The 21,194-nt window shown below is 42.4% G+C and overlaps 1 pseudogene; it reads left to right on the forward strand.

Moving 5' to 3' along the window:
• The first annotated feature begins 1,378 nt into the window (after positions 1 to 1,378).
• Positions 1,379 to 14,573, forward strand: LOC133441561 (TRPM8 channel-associated factor homolog; annotated as a pseudogene).
• The last annotated feature ends 6,621 nt before the right edge of the window (positions 14,574 to 21,194 follow it).

Genomic DNA, 21,194 nt, shown 5'->3' on the forward strand with positions numbered 1-21,194 from the left:
AAGATGGGTGATTACTTGTAATCTTCCTACGTTTGTACTTTCTAAACAGAAAACAAGCTTGATATTGTGATATTTAAATGTTCTTCTATTTTCTTCCTGTCGCTCGCGTTGAAAGCAGGTTGAAAGCGCTGTAGGAAACAGTCATGGATGAGGAACGGATCCAGTTAATTGAAATGAGAAGTTATCTCTATGATTCCTCCTCATTTCAGCACAACAACCTCAATAAAGTGGCAGAAAGAAATACTATCCTATTATTATATAGGTCCCGGAACATCGGGAGGGAGAGAAAAGGTCCTGTAAGTGGGGAAAAAAAACAACAATTAGCCTAATAACGGCGTGTGGTGACGCAAACAAACAGCGAACAGCGTGAAGTGAGGGGGCGTGTGGTGTTAAATGCAGCAAACATGTCAGCGTGTCAGATCATTACTGGGATGTGGGGGAAAAGCAGAGGACACGAGAAATGATCCAGGCTGAGTTGGATTTGGGAAACCGCTTGGTGATGGAGACGGGACGCACAGCGCAGGAGATCGGGACTCCTGCGCTGTGCGCAGGAGTCGGGAAAAAATAGAAGAGGGCCCTTTTCTCTGCAGAGAAAAGGGCCCTCTTCTATTTTTTTCTGATTAAATGCATCCGAAATAGACAACTAAAAGCAGTGTTTTGAAATGGGATCCATGCATAATATGTAAGCCCCTATTGTGAATTACAGAAAAAATTTAAATATGCTTGCATGTGGCCTGTATAGAATATAATTCCAGGTGTGTTGGAAATGTTTTTGTATTTTGTGTCATACCTTAATGTAACTTTGTTTTAGCCTACTGTTGATTATGGCACATTCATTGACAAGAAAATTTCACACTGGCACTCCATGTCAAAAAGGTTGCCGACCCCTGCTGTAGATCATTGCATTTTACTGCACAGGTTAGAGCATGTTGTTGGGATTAAAGGGACAGTTCTACGTTTGGTTTAAATCATATCTATCTGACAGATTCCAGTTTGTTCATGTACATGAGGTTTCTTCAGAACAGTCGAGGGTCTGTTATGGTGTTCCGCAGGGTTCAGTGCTAGGGTCGATCTTGTTCAAATACATCCATTGGGAAGTATAATCCAGAACCACGGCATACACTTTCATTGCTATGCTGATGATACGCAGCTCTATTGTCTATGAAGCCAGATGAAACAGAACCGTTAGCTAAACAGTGCAAACAGTGATGTATCCAAATTCTCATAAGCTTTTATTGCTATTGTGTAATGTAGATGATAAGCTATTCAAAGTTTATGCAAGTTGAAATTGAGGAACTTGCATGAACTGAGCAACGGTTACATTGGCCATAAAAGGGCTATGCTCTTGCCAAATGTTCCTCACTGTTCATTGGATGATAGCTGAAATCCTTCCTTATATTCATATCTTATCTATTTTTTTTTCTTCTCTCTATTCATTTAAATGCTGCCTCTCACTTTTCAACGTATCTTCGTACTTATCCTCTGGGACAGAGCTGCCTGGGAAATTGCTGTTCCAAAACTGAATCATATTTCGACAGGACCAAATTGGTAAGAGGGACTTTTGTTGTTGTTGTTTTTTTTTTTGCTTTAATGAGAAGAAAACTTGTGCAACATGTTGAATTTTTAATGTTGTGCATTTATAAAACATTTCTTTGAAAGTGTATTGTGAACGTTTTCTATTCCAGAGTACAAGACATTCTGACTGGCACAACTGTTTAATTCTGTTAACATGCTGGTTTGCTTTCTTATGCTCTTGTTCCTCTTTTCAACATTTAGATTTCTCTCACCATGTCAAACCAGTCAACCCAGTCTTATCATGAAGGGGCCTACAGGGTTCTGATGAAGGGCCTGACGGAGCTGGACCTGCTGTGCCCCAGTATTCCATGTAACCTGGAGCTGGCTGGAGAAAATGCCTTCCCTTTATTAATAAACAGCCATGGTCAGGTCCTGATGGCTGCCTCTCTATACGGCCGTGGCAGACTTGTCGTCCTGAGCCATGAGACTTACCTGTACAGGTTCCCTGCTCTGGTGGAGAACGCTCTTACCTGGCTGGGAGGAGAGGAATCTGGAAACCACTCTGTGGGGGTGCAACAAAACCTAAATTCAATTGCTAATAATCTCAATAAATCAGTCTTCCAGGTCAGTGTTGTGGAGGCTTTCAGTGACAATCCAGCAGTTGGTGTGTATGTAACAGATGCTTACACCGTGGAGGCAGAATCAGCAGCCCTGGTGGCCTTTCTGAAGGCAGGAGGAGGGGTGCTGATAGGGGGACAAGCGTGGCACTGGTCTAACCAAAACCCCAACGTTCTCCTGCAATTTCCAGGAAACAAAGTGTCAGGGGTGGCAGGAATCTATTTTTCTGCAGAATATGGTGGTAGAGAAAACCTGCCCATTTACCCTGAAATCCCATCTTGTCTGAAAGTCATTGGGTAAGTGGACACTTCTCTTTTAAAGTTCTTTTCCTTTAATCTGTGATTATTAATCTGGAATTATGTTGTTAAACCCCTCAAAATATGTGTATAAAAAAATAGTGTATTAAGTTTTCATGACTTCAGATATTAAGTAGGAGAAAACATAACTGTCACTGACTCACAACTATTTTATTGACGCTTAAAACAAGTTTTTGCTCAAAATATTATTAGAATTATGTTATAATGAATGACAAGAACTTATTTTTCTCAAATGCATTTGTTATTGCGATGGACTGGCCACCTTCTTAATTTTCTTTTTCTCTCTTTCTCATTTTTTTTTTAAATACAGCACCTGTAAGGATTTAAAGGAGGACCTGGAGTTCCTGCTCAAAGGGATTTCAGGGTTTGACCTCCAAGGAGGTTTTTCTGCCTCCTCAGCTCTGGTCCACGGTCCTCTAGCCTTCCCCATCGGTATTACGGAGGATGAACAAGTGTTCCTGGCAGGAACCTACTATGGTCTGGGACGAGTCATTGTGGCGACACATGAAACCCTTCTGGAACTAAAGGTACAGTTTGAAGTAATAAGTTAAATACTAAAACATTTCAGGAAATGTTGATATGGGTATGCCCTACTGCCCATCCGTCCCCTCTCGCTGCTTTGGTTTGGGGCTGTAGTGGTTGTAGTCGGGGTGGTTCTAACTTTTTCTTTGAGGTGTTTATGGTTGTAATGCACTCATTCCTGTGCTCCCCGCAGGGGGTGTGGTTTAGGGTTGTTAAAAAACCACACCCCCTGCTTCGGAGTTGTGTGGTTTAGGATGATTAATAATGGCCAAGAAGTAGTTTAGGGTTGTTAATAAACCTTTAAAGGTTGTTAATAAACCTTTGGTGAAAGGGCCATTTGGCAGGCATTTTGACTTAAAATGTACGCAAATCACAGCTTCATGAAATTTGAATATGTTGTAGTCGACAGCGGCGCGAGTTTTGAAACATTTGATTCATGTCATGAGGATTGTTCCCCGCTTTATTGGACTTTGGAGGCCTTTTCGTGGTAAGTAGTCCATGTACAGCGTTGAGAAGAAGTTAGATCAAACTCAAGGCTTGGGAATGATGTGAATAGTCCCGTTAAATGACAAAGTAAATTAACTCTGCAGGAGCTCCCCTACACACATCTTACTCCATGTACCGCTAAGCCGGAAGCCCTTGTAATTCATTTTTACATTTTGTTGCAGACACTGGCACCGTTTTGGAAGAATGCATTTCACTGGCTGGACCAAGGCCGGAAGGGGATTGTTGGTTTTGTGCCACAAATTAACAACATAACCCACTCAGAGTTAGTGTGTGAGAAGACAGACTTCAGGAAAGACCTGAGCGTGTTTGTGTGTACAGCGTACAGCGATGAGCACGTTCACGAAATCCAAAGCTTTGTAGCTGAAGGGGGAGGTCTTGTGATTGGAGGACAGTCTTGGCACTGGGCATATACACACTTAAACCCACTGCAAAAGTTCCCAGGTATGGTCATTCCTAACATGATTCTTGTTTCCTTTTGTGTCTGTGTGCATGTGCGCTGGTGTATAAAAATCTCCATCCGGACCAGAACCTACCGCCACACAGCTTCTTCCCTTCAGCCATCATCACACTCATGAACAACAGAAAATTCCTTTGATGCAGCACAGCCAGTTAAAGAACCTGCTACTTTTTGCACATGTACATATTTTTACACCTAGTATATTCATGTTACATACCATATTTCACTCCTGCATGCACTCTTAATTATTTTATTGTTTCCTATTTTATTTGATCTTTTAATTATTTTTAAGTTTTTTTTAAATCACTTTATGTTATTTGCACCATAACATCAGAGCAATTTCCTAATCTGTGAACCTGTTTCACTGACACCCGCAATATAATAATATAATAAAGTAATTCTTATTCAGAGTGTCACATTTGTGTATCTTCTGTGTTTCAGGTAACAAGATCCTGAACAAAATGGGCCTGAGCGTGTTGGAGAATACAATTCAAAACAGTTTCTACAAGCCTCCTGAGATCAACCACACCAACCACTTACACTTTCGCTCTTTCCTGAGCCGCTTCATTGGTCATGTTACTGAGGGCGAAAAACTTTCCAAACAAGAGGAACAACGTCTTAAAAAGCTAGGAATGGAGTGTACCCAGTTCTTGAAAATGAAAGCGTACCATAGCTTCTCCTACATGCAGGTGCTGTCCATCCTTACTGACACCTTGAAGAAAACAGGCATGCCACAGGTGGGTAACACAAAGTTTTGTAAATTGATTTTCTTTAGGAGTAAATATATTCAGTATATTATTTATGTATGACTGGATGAATGAAAAAATTCTTAAGGAAATTTAAAGAAAAAATAATGAAAGTGAACCACAAAGTAAAACACCTCATCATCTACTGAATTGACAGAAGCCCAGCATTGACATAAGTTTGCCCTATAAAAGAAAAAAAGAGGTGGCACATGAAAACTAATACATTCACACAGCACAGCAGTCACTTTGAACCAATCTTGTCCAATTAAGATTACTCTCTTTCTACTTTAAGCATTCTTTACCCTGAGATTGAAGACCAACAACCTTAATAGGGAGGCTTGAAAGTTCGAAAAGCCAAAGCTGCCTTTTGTCACCAACCTTGGTCGTAACTTTAATGTAAACGTTTCAATATGCAGCCAGGGGGTGAATGCTTCCAGTTCAATTGGCTCAGGAGTGAATCTTTGCTTTGATGCCACATTGGCTTTTCTAAACACAGACACAGTCCAGTGTCATGGTCTTCAGTCAGAAAATGATGATGATGTATCGCTGTGTTGGAAGTGGGGTTATTTTTCAAGTAGAGAATTTTAAATATCTCAAGATTTGGATGACTGGTGGGGATCAAATGATGAAGGAGATTCTCTATATAAATGACACAACAATAATTATCATATAAGACAAGGACTTAAACACTGACAAAACACCTAAAAAAAGAAAAACTCAGAGAGCATAGATTGAAAAGGCTTTCCTTTTGTTGCAGCCAGCGTTGCAAACTAACAAGAATGTGGTAGAGTGAGGTACACCTATAGCATGATTCTACCTTTTACCAGCAGCCTGGAAATTCCTAGCAGTTACAAAACCTATGCATGTGTTCTGGTCTCATTTATGATCACTTGTCTCCTGTCACTAAAGTTTTGGATGTTTATCTGCTCAAACATGTCTGGGAGTTGTCCCCTTAAAGAACAGGTAACATATGTTCCTAACAAGAAAAAATACCCAGAACAGGGAGGTGGGAGGGGGCCTGGACGAGTGCCCAGTACAGCACACAGAGTCAGGGGGCCTGGGCTCTAGGCCAGGCCGACTGATGAGACAGTACAGGGGTCCAGCCTCTGGGCAGAGTCCTGGGCAGGGGCTTGTGGGGCTCTGGTGCAGGCAGGGAAATGGAGGGGTGTGTCCGGGACAACCCGAAAAAGGGACAGGAGGGGGTTGTCGCTGCCCTTGTCTCCATTTTTGCCTTTACCAGGCCTGAATACTCTTGGGCCCGCCGAGAGCCAGAGAGCTGAGAACCAGGTGCGTTCCCCAGAAGGGGGACTCCTGTTCCTCTTCCTCCTCCTGCCCATTGTTACGCCTGCCTCCCGGCGGAGGTACTCCCAAAACCCAGAGATTTCTCCTGCTGGGTACATTCTGGATGGTCCGTTTTGTCAAGGTGTGGCTGAGTTGGACCCAGATGCAGGAGAGCGAGGTAACGGGAGTTCCAATCAAACATGATTTCTTTAAAAACAAACAAACCGAAAGCGTTCTTGAGCAGGACAACCTGTTTGTCATCAAAGTTTCCACAGGTTTGCTTATAGACTGCTCAATCAAGATCAAGCCGGCTAAATAATAATATATGTATATGGGTGTGTGAGAGTGCGAGAGAGAGAGAGAACGGTGTACAGACACTTGTCCTGACTGAGTGAAGCATATACTTACACACATTTGTTAAATAAGTGCTCATATGCATCGTTCTTCAAGGTGAATGAACAGAACCCTGTGAAGAATCTGACGGATAAACTACTCCTGAGTTTGGGGAGTGTGTTGTATAATGTTTCCCCAAACCAGGATGCCCTGCTGCCCTACTTAATTAAGGATAACCCATCACTGCCTCTTGTCTACAACCAAAGGATCAAGATCAATGCCAAGACAGCAGGTCAGAGCCCAGTGGTGTGAAGAAATTAGTTTAAGATTTATTAAAAGAACTATTTTTGGTAAATTGTTTTTAATCTAAAATGTCGTAATTTTCATTGCTGTGTTGCATTAAGCTTAACCTCTCTTCTGCCTGTTGTATATATATATGACATAAATATTTGTGGCTATTATTGTGATTCAGAAAATAGAGAATGGATCAGTACAGGTCTGTACCTTTCTCCTGGCCTAAAGACCTACATGATCATACCAGCAACACTCGTCAACAAGAAGTGGAAGGTACAGTATATATCAACATTATTACAGTACATCCAATTAATTTAGGCTACTGTTTGATCCAAAATTGTTTGCAAAATGCTATAAGCACCTTGCTAGTATGATGAATCTGCAAATAAATATAGTTGCAGTTCCTCAGCCAGCCCCCAGGGAACGGCTCCAAATGTCCAACTTTGCAGCAGAAATAAACAAATATGTTTATTAATGTTTGGGGAAAGTTAATGACTCATGTAAGGTAAAATTAAATGTAATAAAGGCAGAAATTAATGCATAAATAAGGGGCATAGTCTTGATTGACAACAGCCATAGCTCCTGATTGCACTCATTACTTAACTGCTTAGCTCAAACAGAGGTAGCTTGCCTGGTTCAGTTTATTTACCAAAACAGAGGCGAAGAGCAGGCAGGAATACCGGACAAAGAGCAGGCAATAATCAGCGTCAGGTTCGGAAGACAAGGTCGGGTACCGGGGAACAGGAGTCAGAGCAGAGTCCAAAAACAGGCAGGGTCCGCAACGCGAACTCAGAACGGAGAACGCTGGAGAGTCTTGGATCGAGATGGCTAAGAACAATCTGGCAATGAGAGGGAGTGGAACTGGGGACTAAATAGTGGCAGAGTTAATGAGCAGCAGATGTGTGCAGGTGAGTAGCAGGTGTGTGGGATCAGTCCTGATTGAAAAAGCAAACTGGTTTTCAGCTGATTTGCAAGTTGAACGAGTTGTGGATCAGCTCCAGCACTGGCCCAGAACCATCCCTGGAACCGGTTTGGTGGAAAAGGGGTACCCTTAATTCGCATTTCACCTCTGGCAGCACTTGTTTCTGATTCATTCTTGTATGAAAACTAATGTGTAAGCAGTTTAAATACATTATAGGTTAATGTAAGCTATCTGCACAAAGCTAAAAGGGACACATCTTTCCTCTCAACTTCATTACTTCAGGTTTCGTCTTTGCACCCACATGATCATTGAAGTACACCAGAACATGGAAGTCAGCAGGCAGCGTTTTAATGCTTAAGACTCATTCTCAGTAACATTATGACGTACACAAGGTTTTCAATGTTGCAGCCTAAAACTTTGTCTATCCACAGATCCTGATAGGCTGCCAAAGTGACTGGCTGGATGCTGAAGAGTTAAAGAGAGCTCCTCGTGTTACAAAGGAATTCCTTGTTACCTCAGAGATGATGCAGGTGTGGAACTTGTAGGGGGGACTCATCTACCTGGTGGCTCCACGTGACATCAAGGTTGAGGAGGAAGAAGTTATTGTCCAAGTGGCTGTGTCTGCTCCATACTACAAATCTGGTGAGTGTTTGTCACACGGTACTTATACTCTATAAGGTGATTGTGTTGAGAATCAAAGTCATTATATGTGCATTATTTTACTGTTGGCTGATCGGTAACTACATTGTTGTTCAAACCCATTTTCAAAATCAATACAGAACTGTATTATTTCCTTAGATCAGTTTGTGTGTGGCACCCTACTTTTATTTTCTTTTTCGTGTAGCCATATTGACTTTGCATCACCCATCCACCAACTTGGGTGGGGTTGGCGAAAGGGCCTTTCTGTGTGGAGTTTGCATGTTCTCCCCGTGTTCCCTTGGTAGCAAATGTTTTCTACCCTCACAAAAACATTCACACAGTCCTGGGCTATACATGCCCCCTCTGGCCAACCGGGCCGCCAGATGGGGTGGGGAGGATCTGGCCGGAATAACGTGATCCTTCCACGCGCTACGTCCGGCCAGAGAAGCCCCACCCTGCCTGGTGAAAAGATGCGGCCTGCTCACTCCTCAAGTTAAGGAGGAGACCTGAGCTCAGTTTAGGGCCCTTCCGGGGTTGGTAGAGGATCGCTATGCCCAGGACTGAATTAGGTAGGAGCACTGGGTGATAAAATGGGTAAAAAATTGGGGATAAAAATATGAAAAAAAAGAAGAATATTTTAAAATGACATACACCCCTGCTTCCCTTCAGGTGTGACGACAGCAGATGAATGGTCGTTGCTGCGTGCAGCTCCTTCACCCTGGGCAGAGTTGGAGTTTGACAACATCGTCCTCTCTGTACCATCACACATTGTTCGTGACCTGCAGCATCCTGATGAGGTGGCAAATCTCTGGAACGACATCATGAAGGGCGTGGCTGATCTGGCTGTCATAGACTTTGACCGCAAAGAGCGCATTGTAGCTGACGTGCAGATTTCTGCTGGTAAATGTACTTCTCTTTAACATTTTCACACATTTAAAGTGTTTACGACAGAGATAAGTAAAGCTTTTTTTATTCTAATGGAAATTCTTAAATTCAGGATGCGTTAACAAAATAAAAATGAAAATATTTATATATAGTTTACAGTTTATTGGCATCAGTTGCCTTCACCCTCTTGAAGTTTCATATCGTCTCACCAGGACAATGTCCTCTTCCATGGAGCGGTAGAATAAATGCAGCATGGACTGATTTATAGGAGAGGTGGAACAAGCAATGCAGCCTGCTGATTGATTGGATCAGGGCTCGGTGTTTAGTTTTTCTTGTCTCCATCCAGGTTGGATGCACTCTGGCTATCCCATCATGATGCACTCTTCAGTAGCAGCAGAGCTGGTCAGACCAAAAGACGCCAGGACCGAAGGTCTGTGGGGAGAAATCCATGAGCTGGGACACAACCAACAGAGAAGCTGCTGGGAGTTCCCGCCACACACTACAGAGGCCACGTGTAACCTATGGTCTGTTTATGTGCATGAGGAGGTGCTGGGACTCAACAGAGCTAAGGTGGGACCAAGGGCCACAGAAGATCTTGGAAGCTTTAGTCAGATATATACAAAATATACTCCTTTTTATTATTCTGATAGCAAATGATGTTATGATAAAGAACCAGGTTCTTGAACCATGAACCAGAACCAGGATCTTGAACCATGTTCAGCTGCCGCCAGTGTCTAAATGTATTGCAACTAATTGAAAATAAGTCAGTGTTGTTTATCTATAATTTTGTTGACATTGCGCACTTTAACCATTTAAAAGTTAAATTAAATGTTCTTTATGCAGGCTCATCCTAGCATGACCTTGGAAAATCGAAAGCAGTGTGTAGAAGACTATGTTAAGTCAGGCAGGAACCTCGATAACTGGAACGTCTGGACTGCACTGGAGACGTACTTGCAGGTAAGAGAAAATAATTATTTTTTATCATCTGCATGAAGCTTGGGTTGTACTTTATCAATGCATACGAGCAACACACCACAAGAAACATTGCAAAATTGCAAAAGTATTTTTTTTGTTCTGCGCACAGCTATAGATTAAATAAAGAGAAATAAAAATAAATTAAACCTGCAAGCAGCGATGAACGGACCCGTGCACCTTTGTGCACGTTCAGGCGTGCTGCAGTGGAAGCTCTTGTATGACTTGCAGGTAGATTCTTCAGGCCTGGACATTTAGCGGATGACACCAGCCACGACTCTCTATATCAAACCATTCAACAGTTATGGCAGAAAGTAGGAACTATAAGATATCAACCAATCAGAAGAAGGGGCAGGGCTAATTTATGCCAATGAATGAAGGTCAAGTACTCAAAACCGAGTCAAATGACACCACCCACGACTTTCTATGTCAAACCATTCAAAAGTTATGGCAGAAAGTAGGAACTATCAAATATGGACCAATCAGATGAAGTGGGGGGCGTGCTTTTTGGCGTCTATCGCCGTTACCGTAACGCTTTTGATTGAGAAAAGTAATGTGCATCGTCGCAGGCTCGAGACACACATTTTGATGTATAACACACCTGGGTGCACGTTAAAAGATAGCACAGCTTCTGTTTTTATCTTAAAGAGCAGATTGCAGGTTGTGAATCAATGTGTAGGAAAATAATGTAGGAACTGAATTTTCATTGAAATACACATAAATATATACTACAGTGACCTCCAGAGTTGTTTTTGTGAGAGTATTTTACTTCCGCATCTGAAAAAGCTGAATCGGAAGTGACGTAGCGGCAGGGAGTGCGGTGAATTTCAGGAGAGGTTGAGGTTGTGAATGTGTATTCACACCAATATGACGGGCCACAGCCTTATAATTACGAACCCATTAGGGCCCCCACGTTCTTTTGATTGACAGCTGAAACTCGCTTTTTAAAAGGCTGATTTATGGGACCGCGTTACACCAACGCAGACTCTACTGCGTAGGTTACGCGGCGACGCACCGAACGCTGCGTGCGCCGCATAACCTACGCCGTAGGCTACGCCGTCGATTTTATGCGGAACCATAAATCAGCCTTTATTCACCGCAGCACCCGCCCGTGCGCTCCTGAAAGAAACTCAGAAAATAACTCCTAAAAGATGGGTGAGTACTTGTAATCTGTCTACGTTTGTACTTTCTAAACGAAAAACAAGCTTATTATCTTCTCTTTTTTCTGATTAAATGCATCCGAAATAGCCGGGTATTTTTAAAACCGAATATTTCCCCCCCTTCGTTTATAAAATAATTTGTATCCACATTACATCGTTGTTAAAAAAAACAACCTTCCACACATAACCGAAGATCTGCGTTTTCGACCACATTCCAGCATTCCAAACCTGTAGATAATCTGTTCTTCCGTCCTTCGGGCCGCCTCCGCGGCACAGCTACCCCGGGAGCCGCGTCTCCTTCTCGGTAACGAGCCCGAGTCCCCCCGTGTCCCGCCACGGAGCTACCGCGTTAATCGACGCAGCCCTACGCCGTAGGGTACGGCGTAGGGCTGCGCGTCGCTGAGTACCCTATGGCGTAGGCTCTGCGTCGGTGTAACGCAGTAAACGGTGGTCAAGAATAGAGACCATTTATTTAATAAATAGCTTGGAGAACAGACGGTGGATCATCTGTAGTTCTGTAGTAAACAAAGGTCGCACGTTAGACGTCAGACTCAGAGCAGATTTGTTGTTGTTTTGGAGCATAATGTGACGTTCGAAAACGCAAAACTCTGGTTGTCTCTGTCTACACGCATCTACATAAACGGAGTTTTCAAAAATCTTCACTTTGCCCGGAGTTTTTTTAAACATTCATTTATTTGCGTTTTCATGTGGATGACAGGTCCAAACGTAGGAAAATATCTTCGGTTTAGCAGATACCCGGCTATGTGTGTACGGGGTCTGCGCAGTAAGATGGGGCAGCTGTGGAGACGTCTCCCTGCTGCTACGTCATATGAGCATTTTTAGGAGCTTTGCTAAAATCAGCCACTTTTTCCTCTGAATACGTGCCCTTATGTCTTGTAAAACATATAAAATCCTACATTAACTTTTCACATAGTCATTTTCACATAAGGTCAGGTATAATTTTTGAAAAAACCTGCAATATGCTCTTTAAGTGCATGGCTGACATGTAGTGTAAAGAAATGTATTATATCCAGTGCTTAATTTGTCCATGAAGAGGTCCCGGAACATCGAGGGGGTACCGGGGGGGGGGGGTTCCGGGGGGGGGGGGACAGCCCCCCCCCCCCCGCGAAATTTTTTGAGCATAATGCATTTAAATGCATCAATCTGGTGCACTTTGGAAAGCTAGAATAACAATAATAGGGTGTCTGCTGCCTTAACTTACCTTGGAAACATATCCTCTCCGGAGCTTCTCTACCCGGCTAAACTAATATTAATAACTGAATAATTAATAACTAATATTCTCCGCTCCTCTGTTTGTGTGTGAGCACAGCGCGTGCACAGCCTTCACCGCTGATTGGCTGTTTCCCGTGCCTGTCTCTGTGTGTAACCAATCAGATGGAGCTGTGGGCGGGACATTGCTGGACACAGTGCAGTGACGGCAGGCAGAGAGATGCGGCTGCATCAGCCCCAAAATAACGCCGTTTTAAAAATTGTACAAACACAATATTGGTATCGTTGGAAAGGGAAAAATGTCCTCTTAATTTTGGGGGGGCTGAGATCAAATTTGGGGGGGCTTCAGCCCGTTTTTTTATTTGTAGTGAGAACATAATCCACAGCAACCGACACAAATCCATTCATGTGTATGTGCTCCGCGGCGCAAGGAGCACATTGATTGTGCTGCAGCTGCCCTCATCGCCGCTTGCTGATTCGTTTTGAAGAATCACGCAACTCTTCCTTCTTTTTGAAAAAGACAGTAAATTCAACTGTCTTTTTGACATGTTTGCGTTGCTCGCTGCTTGCTCCTCGGATCCAGCAAATTTCCAAAGTTTTTTTGGTCGGGGGCGTGGTTTGCTGGCCCATCTTTTCATTGCATCAACAAATCTCCGACTCTTTCAAATGACGTTAAATCTTTATAAACTGAAATGAAATGCTTGGGATTTGTTCTGTAAATGAATTTATGCATATTATTATTTTTTATACATTAAAAAAAAACTTTTTTATATCATTGTTTTATATATATATACACGAGAGGTGCCGGATCTGCCCAAATAAGTCCCGGAACGCAGGGAGGCCAAAATCGAGAGGTGCCGGATCTTGTTCCGGCAGGATCCGGCACAAATTAACCCCTGATTATATCTCTCTCTAACAATCTCTTGCAGCTCCAAGAAAAGTTTGGTTGGGACACTTTCAAAAAAGTGTTTGCTGCCTATCATGACATGAGTGACTTTCCTGGAGACAACCCAGGAAAGATGAACCTGTATGCTGAGACCTTCTCTCGCTCTGTGGGGATGAACGTGACGGGATTCCTTAAAGCCTGGGGATGGCCCATCGAAAGGGCCACTGAGGAGAAGCTCTCTAGCCTTGCTCCCTGGAGTGATCATCCCATGGTCCAGTATGCCTGAACTTCAGAGTAGATCCAGCTTAGGGTGTTTAGTGATCATTCTTAGATGGTAATTAGTTTTCAACCATGTAATACCTTCATCATGGTAGTTGTTGAAAATGGACACATTATGAAATGGAAATCCCTTTCTCTATGTCTGAGAGTGCATAATTAGGTGTCAGAAGTGACAATATCAAAAGCTTTAACCTGACTTGACGGATATTGTAATCAAATTTTTACTAACATAAATAATCACATATGCTTGGTGGCTATGGAACTGTTTGTTTTTGTATATTGTATGTTCTCGGCTAGATAAAAGTGCTACTTTCAAGATAATTAATTTTTCTTAATTTAGGTTATAAATAAGAGGGAAATGTGTATTTTTCTTGTACTTGGGAATGGTATGGCTGGTGTTCAGTATTTTTGGACATTAGTATAAAGTATGACAGGATGTTGTGCATTACTTATTTCTGTTTCTTGTAACAAGTGGTTGAGAGAATGTTTTTTTTTGCAATACAAATCATAATCTGTGAATTCAGAGCACCAGTCTAAGTCGCAAAGAAAATAGAAAAGACATTTGAGAAAAAGCATCTTCTCATTTAATCCCTAAATCTGTATGATTCCTGAGTTTAGGATGCTTTAAATTGTATTTGACCATAGAAACATGAAAACATGTTCTTTTTACCAAAACAAAACAACTTTTGCCATAAGGCTGCATCATAAACATGTCAGTTAGGTTCTCCTGAAAAAATCTCACTTTCACAATTTTCAGATCGTTGTTATCTGCGTTTGTTGCTAATAAAAATATGCAGAGAATCAGCACCATCCACTGTAACTACTTGTATGAAATCACTCTTTTTTCAATGACAAAATGACAAAAGAATGAGTTTATTAGTGTGTGAGCTATAAAGAAGTAACAGTATGTTAACAACAGTGTGAAACCATTCTTGGAGTATATTTCTACTGCCACCAAATTATTATTTTTTATGTATCCAAACAAAATTAAAAAGTCGTTGGAATCTAAATGTATTTTTTCAGTTTCTCTTCATTTTTCATTCATGCTTTGCAGTTGTTGTGACAATACATAGGTTGATTGGAGAACTTCAGTCGGTTTTACACTTTTGTTTATGTTCCTCATTTCTCTCCACATAGCAGAAGGCATGGGATGTTAAAACACATTATATTGTTTACGAGGACCCAGCTGACTGCAGAGGAAACTGCTCCCACAAGCACACATAAATGTAATAAATACAGTAAAGTTAACTAGACTGGCAAACCATTTGATTTTCAAAAACTAAGTCAATTTTACTGTGTTCATTTGTTTAAATGTACAAGAAACTCTTGAATGATGGAACTGGCCAGGGCCATTTGCATTTTAGACTTCTTACAAATTTTGTTTTGTTACTTGACACACAACTACATTTTTGTGGAGAGCAATCAGATCCCCCAACATGGTAACTTTATTTCCCTATCAGTCTGTTACAAGGGGTACATGGGGGACCTGCTCAAGATTAAGCAGATGAACATAATGCTATGACGGTATTAGAAAACATAATCTTGGGATATTTATTCCTTCAAAACTTCAGTTTACTTTTCCTTAGATAAATATTTTTGGTATTTGCTGTGATAACAGAATACACTTCGAACAGTTTGCTTTGGGAACTTCAGACCATTATCTAAGTTGTGTTTTCTCTTACAACACAAACTCCTAAAATGTTGATACATTGATATTTGTAAAAAATTAACTTTAAAAGGGATTGTAATGATTTGCAAAACTCATAAACTCATATTTTATTCACATTTTAAAGTTTAGAGAAAGGAAATGTATGATCTTGACAAAAAATTAGTATGTTGGCTTGGTGGTTAGCAAGCGTCCTGGTTCGACTCCTAGTAGGGACCTTTCTGCTCTTCCTATGCTGAAGTGGGGATTGTAATGATTTGCTAAAACTCACAAGCTCATATTTTATTCACATTTTAATGTTTAGAGAAAGGAAAATGCTTGAAAGAAACATCTCCTGTATGCAATGGGACACATCATCAGTGATCAGTATCCTGGGATCATTGCGAGTCTCCCAACATCAGACACACTCCTCCAGGTGACCCAACCGGGGTTGATCATGCCCCGGTTTGCGTCCCAGTAGCAACCCATGGGTCTGCCCTTTAAGAAGATAAATTAAAATCTGATCTTATATGAGATGCAATAAATGAAATATTCACAAAAAAGGCTTGGTCTCACCAGCCTCCAGCCTATTTAAGTAGTCCAGGTCTTCATCCAACACCAGTGTCCTGTGTTGAACCACTCCACTGGTTGTTCTTAATAGCTGAAGCATCCAAAAATAAAATAAATTAAAGCTGCAAGCAGCGATGAACGGGCCCTCGCGCGTGCAATTTTCACCAATAAAAGTCAAGGATTCAAAACCGAGTCCAATGACACCACCCATGACTCTTTATGTCAAACCATTCAAAAGTTATGGCAGAAAGTAGGAACTATCAGATATTGACCAATCAGAAGAAGGGGCGGGGCTAATTCATGCCATTGAGGGTCAAGTATTCAATACCGAGTCCGATGACACCACCCACGAGTCTTTATGTCAAACCATTCAAAAGTTATGCCAGAAAATAGGGACTATCAAATATTGACCGATCAGAAGAAGAGGCGGGGCCAATTTACACCAATTATGTTCAAGGACTCAAAACCGAGTCCGATGACACCACCTATGACTCTTTATGTCAAATCATTGAAAAGTCGTGGCAGAAAGTAGGAACTATCAAATATTGACCGATCAGAAGAAGAGGCGGGGCCAATTTACACCAATTATGTTCAAGGACTCAAAACCGAGTCCGATGACACCACCTATGACTCTTTATGTCAAATCATTGAAAAGTCGTGGCAGAAAGTAGGAACTATCAAATATTGACCAATCAGAAGAAGGGGCGGGGCTTATTCATGCCAATGAAGGTCAAGTACTCAATACCAACTCAGATCACACCACCCATGAGTCTTTATATCAAACCATTCAAAAGTTATGGCAGAAAGTAGGAACTATCAAATATGGACCAAACAGATGAAGTGGGGCCGCGCTTTTTGACATCTATCGTCGCCACGGTAACGCTTTTGACTGAGAAAAGTAATGCCGATTTTCGTGCATGTACGTCAAACCGTATTGTGGGGCTTGAGGCACCAAGTTTTCTAGGGGGCGCTGTTGAGCCATTAGGCAACACCGATTAATGCCAACCGTGAAATATCAAATTTATCGCCAGGCCTGGCTTGCATGCAAAATTTGGTGACTTTTGGGGAACTATCAAATATGGACCAATCAGATGAGGGGGGGGTGCGCTTTTTTTTTCTAGCGTTGCCACGGTAACGCTTTTGACTGAGAAAAGTAATGCGCGTCGTCGCAGGATAGAGACGCACATTTTGATGTATAACACACCTGGGTGCAGGTTACGTTTCGGGCCGTATTAACTGCCGAAGGAATGGCATAAATTGCGCCAAAATGACACGATTAATTCAAAATGGCCGACTTCCTTTTCGGTTTTGGCCATGGCGCCAAGAGACTTTTCTTTAAGTTGTGACATGATACAGGTGTGTACCGATTTTTGTGCATGTACGTCAAACCGTATTGTGGGGCTTGAGGCACAAATTTTTCTAGGGGGCGCTGTTGAGCCATTAGGCCACACCCATTAATGCAAACCATTAAATATCACATTTTTCACCAGGCCTGGCTTGCGTGAAAAATTTGATGACTTTTGGGGTACGTTTAAGGGGGAAAAAGGCCTTCATTTCTTCAGAAAAAGAAAGAAAAAAAAATCCTACAGATACAATAGGGCCTTCGCACTGTAAGTGCGAAGGCCCTAATAAGTACTGTCACGAACCGGGCCGCACGGCCATGACAAAGAGGGAGACGCAACACAAGGAAAGCCAATCAAAAAATTTTTTTATTAAATAATACCAAATAATAAACCTAAAAGAAGAACCTTAATTAAGTATGGTGTGTGTAGTCAGTAGATCAGTGGTGTAAGTGAGTGCATGGGGGAAACAATGTGGGTGTATGTGTGTAAGGTGTAAAACTAAAGCAAACCCAAACCACAAACAAAATGCTGCATCAGGGATGAGAGAGAGGGGAGAAGTGAGCAGCCAGAGCTTTTTAAAGGCTCGTTGAGCACAGGTGCTACCACTTCTCTGATGACCCTCAGCCCCTCCCACTGCTACCTGCAAGGGAGAAGACCAGCCACAAGGCAGGAAGGTAAAGAGGGTCGTCACAGTACTTACAGCTTTCAAAGAACTTCAGCATCTCAATGTTCAGTCAGACTCCAGCTCAACTTCCCTCTCTCTCAACACAAATCTGTCCCATTTCTAAATCACCTTTGCAAACCAAAGTTAATATACAGGGGTGTGCTTTCTAAGCAAACAAACACAGGAAATGCTAATTAAACAAATAACAATGACCTAAAACAGCAAAACAAAAATACCCATCTGTCACCAATAATCAAAAACATACAACTCAAAATATATACTCATGAACAAAAGGATGGAAGAGTCCAGTCCTGTGCGAGTAGGAGCAGGCCCCCAAGTCATTTAAGTTCTCCACATGTCTTGGTTTGACCAAAGGAATAAACGGCAGAGTGCGTGTGTTTGTGTGTCGATGTGCACGTTGAGTGTCTGCACCATCAAACGCACTACAGGAAGGAGAACAGGGAAGAGGGACAGTTTATGGGAGCTGGGGCCTCATTTACTGTATAAAAGAGTGCGTAGGATTCATACTAAAAGTGTACGTGCGCTCAAAAGCCGAAAATAGCGTGCGCACAAAAAAATCCTGATTTGTAAAACCGTGTGCACGCACATCTGCACGCAATGTTTTCTTTATAAATCACAGTCCACCTGGAAGGTTGCGCACGTGAATTTGCCTCATATCCCGCCCTCTATACGCCCACTTTTTACCATGAATGGTCAATGCAAAGTACTTGATGACTGTATTTGCATATGAATAAGCCTGATGATCATGCGCAGTGGCTTCCTGCAGTCTGTTTCTGCTGCGCGTCAGGATGAATGAGTCATGTGTCGAGCCAGGCCACCGTGCCACTAAATTTCACGGAGACCGAGATCGAGATGTTGTGGATGAGGTGGAGGCCAGGAAAACGGCAGTATTTGGTGGTCACAGTAGTGGCATCACTAACAAAAAACGAGGGAGTGGCAGCACATCGTTGCTTAGCTAAATGCCGTGAGTGCCGCGGACAGATCTGTGTGCAGAAATAAAAAAGAAGTGGTGCGATCTGAAGGTGGAGGCCAAGAGGAGAGTGGCCCGGCACTTATTTGTTCTGTCCTCAGTCACTCTCCAGTGTGAAGCGGTGGGAAGAGGTTCCTGGCACGGCGTGTCCTGGCATGGCGTGTCCTGGCACCGCGGCATGCAGCACCAGCAGCACCAGAGCGTCCCAAGCACATGGCGCACCTGGAAGTGGCCGTGTCCTGGCTGACGCTGTGCTTCAAACACAGAGGGACACGATCAGCGCTATTATACTATAAGTCTGATATGTGATGACATTAAAAGTATGACATAAATCTGGCTTCATTTCACCACCTCACCGTCTGCGTCGCCAGCTCCCCATATCTTCAAAATGTTCGTGCGCTAGGATCAGTTTGCGTAAAGATACGCACATTTTCCCGTTAGGTTTTTTTTTTTAATCCCAACCTTTTTTTAAATCCCAACCCTCCCGTAGAAGGTGGCGTGCGCATCTTTCAAGCCCTGTTTTGTGCACACGAAAGCTTTATAAATGAGGCCCCAGGACTGTAGGACACAAGTGCAAACTCGTTTTTAACTGTTTTCACTTGTGCCCTCCACGTTTGCATCCCCCCAGAGAGAGAGAGCGAGAACAGCGCACACGGGCCAGAGAGGGGAAAAACAGCGACGCGGCGCCGGGAGCGCACTGTCACATGGTGAAACCGTTTAATATGAAAACTCATTCATAGAGGTGGGGAAAATACATAGACCTGCTTGGAACAACAGAGAGAGTTGATACTGTATGTACAAAGCAGGAGCAACCACATCCAGATAAAGCCAGTTAGTGGGAAATATCTTTACAATAAACTAGTCCCATTTGTTTGCTGTATTTTGCTTAGCTGTTTAATTGTTCTTGAGGTAAATAAAATATGGATCTGTGGTTATATCTTCTTTCTCACTTCTTGGTGTCCCGTCACTCGACTTCAAGACCTTTGGTCCAGGCAAAATAGATGAGTTCAGCTGTAAAGATGATGTCTACTGTTCAGTGATGCCTGAGGGCCTTATCCATGGGAACCTGGATGGTGTCTATTGGGGTTGAGGTGACCTCATTTTTGTCGTTTTTGTTTTTGGATTTAAAAAAAGGAAGAATAACAAAAATAAAATAAGAACATTGTGACAAACATTGTATTTAGTTGTATGTTAGCATTGCACATGAAACCTGTTTGGGTTATGTGGTTGCTTTTCAAGTCGGAGAGAATAAACACCTGGTGGTTTTCTTGAAACCAACTGCAGGCCTTGTTTTTGAGTTTTTTGCCCGGAGGACATTCCTCCTGTTGAAGGACAAACCCACCCCAGTAATTATATCCCTGAAGCAGAACCGTTATTACCTTGAACTTAATTCTTGGAGCAGAATGATAATTTAAACAAACTTGTTCCGAACAAGACTGAAAACCTACACTCTTCAGCTAAAAACTTACCTCGTTCTTCCTCAGTTTTACATAAACAAATTCAAAAATCTTTTTTAAATGGGGACATTTACTATATTAAGAAAATATAGCAAGATATTTTTAAAGGTTACAGAAGCAACATATAAAATGCTGATTTTTCCAGCACAATATTGTGACAAGAATTGCATGTTTCTTGGACATCCTGGAAGATAAATCTGGCGGTGGGTTTCCTCCCGCCCTCTTCTCGCCCTCTGTGGGGTTGCTGGAGGCCTGGGTTCCGGGTTCTTCATTGTCAGCCTCCCCCCTCGCGGGTGGCGGGGTTGCCACATATACATACACACACACATAGCCACAGAGACATATACATACACACATACGCACACATAGCCACACAGATATATACACACACACACACACACACACACACACACACACACACACACATACACACATACACACACACACACATAGCCACACATATATATACACGCACACACACACACAGCCACAAAGACATATATATATATACACACACACACACACACACACACACACACATAGCCACACATACATACACACACACACACACACACACATAGCCACACAGACATATACATACACACATATGCACACATAGCCACACAGATATACACACACACACACACACACACACACACACACACACATAGCCACACATACACACACATACACACACATACACACACACATAGCCACACATAGCCACACAGACATACACACACACACACACACACACACACACACACACACACACACACACACACACACACACACACACACACACACACACACACACACACACACACACACACATACATATACACGCACACACACGCAGACAGCCTCACGGACATACAGTATATATAAAGACACACACATACACACACATAGCCACACATACATATACACACACGCACACACACACATAGCCACACAGACA

The sequence above is a fragment of the Cololabis saira genome, chromosome 4 (assembly GCF_033807715.1).
Source record: "Cololabis saira isolate AMF1-May2022 chromosome 4, fColSai1.1, whole genome shotgun sequence".
NCBI lineage: Eukaryota > Metazoa > Chordata > Actinopteri > Beloniformes > Belonidae > Cololabis > Cololabis saira.